The following is a 3,386-nucleotide window of genomic DNA, read 5'->3' as shown; positions in this document are numbered from 1 at the left end:
GGCCTCCTCACTTCGTGCTTAAACCAAAGAGACTCTCCAAGAAGGAGATGAACTGGTTCATGAAGGGCATCGATGGTTGACCCTTCATTGAGCCTAACTCGTGGGGTCGTTACCACAGGTATAGGGTGAAGGAACTGATGTGTGTATGGCTCACTCCTTTGGGTCCCCGGGTAAGCTTTGAACTAATTTGATTCTTATCTTTCTATTTTTTTCTTGGTTACTGTTGTGCAAAGAATTCTGCCAGAGAGATATTCTCCGTGAGCAGAACTATTACTCTAACATAGAACTTAGCGAAATAAGGAAAATCGGAATAGACACTATGAAACAATAGAATTTCTTTATTGATGATTGAACTTGGATTACATGAGGGGAAGGACCCCTTATTTATAATATTTGGGGAGGGTCTATAGCCATCCTACCTCTTTGGATATTTCCTTTTTTGGGGAGTACAGATTTAGGAAACTCTCAACCTAACTACCATCCTCCCTAAATCTTGGGATCTAGCAATTCTTGGAGCACGTGGGTGCTTTGCTTGGTCACATAACTGCCTTAGTGGGCCTGCCCCTATAACCATCATAAGCGTAGTTCTTCCTAGGCGTGCTTTTGAACCAATCCTACGTGCGGTCCAAGATTAACCACGTGTAGGGTTTTTTTTTTTTTTTTTTTTTCCGATAAGTAAGGATATGTCCATTCAATTGGAGCACTAAGCTGCTATGTTGTCCTTATAATAATAGGCGCTAAGCGCTAGGCCTTTTTTTGTTTTCCTTTTGCGAGAAGCAAAATTTTTTTATGTCTTAATTTGTGGTTCTACTTGAAATAAATTGATTATAACTTGGCTATGCTTGATCGATTCTTGGCATGAAGCATTTTAATTCCACTTGCAACTAAACGAAACCAAGTTTTAATTTAATTTCACTTCCCTTTTCTTCCCTTCCCTTCCCTTTCCTTTAAAATCCTTCCAACTAGATGAGCCTAAATGGAAAGATGATCTCTCGATTTGGATCTTAGCCCCACGTGTAAGGTATAGGGAGTATATACATTTATCCTCGGCATCCTGCGTGGTATCGTGTGGAGCTTGGGTGATATGTTGATGACGCTAATGACTTACGGATCAAACTCTTTGTCCTCGCTTTTCCTTTAGGATATTTTTGTCTTCTACAGATTTTTATAATCGTGCCGCCATTAGCCACTATTTGAGCGTGAGAGCGAAATATCTTTCATTTTTTACGCTTTTTGAGAAGTGATTGATGGGACGCCATAAAGTTTAAATTTAAATTTTCTTTACTTTCCCAATGTTCTTTGATAAAGGCAGTCTTTTCCTCTTCTTGAGATCTGGGCCGTTCGCAAGGATTTGAATGGTGGGGATTTTTATGAGGGGTAAGTTGAGGTCCCAAAGGGTATAAAATGTTCCGTCTTCCCTCTCTTTTTCTTCGTTGATCATCCTCGAGTTTCTCTGCTAAAGATATTTCTTGATAGCTTCTGCAGTTGCTTCGTTCATTGCTTCCCTTTTTCCTCAACTGTATCTTTCTCGTCCCAAGTAAGTTCTTTTCACTTTTTCCTTTCCATTAAACTACCTTTTCTTTTTATTTATCTTTGGGAAATGGGGAAGTCTAAGAAAAGTTCAACCTCGAAATTGAATCTGAAAGTAGAATCCCTGTTAGAGGAGGGGGAGAAGTTGTATCATGGAGTTGTTCTGGAAGGATCCCGAGGGGCTTCATCCCGGTCGTCCTTAACAGAGACTGCAAGTTCTAGGGTTCCCATATTGATTCCCAGGAATTCCTCTGGGGCATTTGCCAGTAGGTCTAGTCTTTCCTCCAAGAAATTGTTGTTGCTTGTTGTTTTTTTTTTTTTTTTGTGTGTGTGTGTGTGGAGGTGTAAGCTTGTGTCATTGAGATTTGTAATGAAGGATATCCATGATTCACTTACTTTTCGCATTCTCATGTATCGCGCTGGTTGATGCTTTGGAGCGAGAGAAGGAACTTCAATCTAGGATAACATCTTATGTGAAGGCCAATGACGTGTTGAGAAGACACTATCATCGTTTGAAGGATGAGATTGATTACCTTAAATCTCTCGAGCATTGGGAGGAAGATCAACTGAGCAGGCTTGAGTTCGCCCGTGATATTGTTGACAACGTCATTGATTATCTTTGGGCTGAGAGGTATGCCGCAGCTAATCTGACCATTGAGCACGTGATTCAGTCGCTGGTCTTCAAGTATTTTTGCGAGGATAGAGCCTTAGAAGGTGCCCAACGCTTATATAACAGGATAAATGAGGTTGTCCCCCATTTTAAATGGGGGAAGATTTGGTTAGGTTTTGATCCACGTATTCCTGTAAGGGAAGTTGTATTAGATCGGATTTCACTTTTGGTCCCTTCTTGCCTCCTTCTTAGGGTGTGCCTGGACCCTTGCCCCTTAATCCTCCTCGTCCTGAGCTCAAATATTTATGAATACTCAGTGTTTCTTGGACAGCAGTTATTGTATCGCTTGTATAGAATGATAATTTTCCGAGCATAAGGTTTTAAGGTTCACCTCAGTTGGTGTTTCTTATTTTGTACTATTCTATCCAACACTTTTCTTTGTATTTATGATGTTTGCTCTTCTGCATGACATTATGCCCGTTATGACGCAAATCCCTTCCACAGAGATTTTTTGTAGATTTCCTAGGCAAACATTTATTACCTCCATCTTGACCGTCGCTTGGGTTAACTCGCCATTAATGGAACTGATGTAGAAGCCAAATCGTTACCTCTATATTCGTACCCTTTGGCCTTTATGGAATAGCTCTGGATGAATAGGGTTTGTACACGTGGCAGTGGATGTTACTTCACTTTAATTTGAGTAGTTGGGCCTTGATATGCTCTTTCGAATGCGAACTGACACATGGCCCTTTAAATAGTGCTTACATCCTTTATTCCTTATGTTCTTGTCTCTTCTGATTTCATGGGTTCCTTACACTTATCACCCTTCTATTCCCTTATAAAAGTTCTAAGCTTTCTTTGGCGCTTTAGGCACCGGCGTCTTCATAGATACAGAGGCTGCAAATTTCTGAAGGTGTGCCCGCTTCATGATACTTCTTTCGGCTTCAATCTTCAATCGACATGGGCCCTCACAGCTTCGATCCTCAATCGACACGCAGTGTCCTTTGGGTTTCTTAGCTTTGGGGCTTTCTCTGCGTGTAGTGTGCCCTCGCCAGCCCTTGGAGTGGGAACATTACATCAGAGAAATTGAGAGTCTTAAGGGGGAAATTTCCTGACGGCCCTAACCTCTTAAGGATTCGAGGTGTGATGTTTTGGCATTAGCAGTACGCTGGAGGACCTAAACCAACGTTATGCTCGTGCTCTTCATGCTCCTCGTCTCTTGTGGAAATAGGGGAGTGGCAACAGG

This window comes from Telopea speciosissima, chromosome 5 (genome assembly GCF_018873765.1).
Source record: "Telopea speciosissima isolate NSW1024214 ecotype Mountain lineage chromosome 5, Tspe_v1, whole genome shotgun sequence".
Taxonomy (NCBI): domain Eukaryota; kingdom Viridiplantae; phylum Streptophyta; class Magnoliopsida; order Proteales; family Proteaceae; genus Telopea; species Telopea speciosissima.
The sequence above is the reverse complement of the archived record's forward strand: the minus strand, read 5'-3'. Positions refer to the sequence as shown.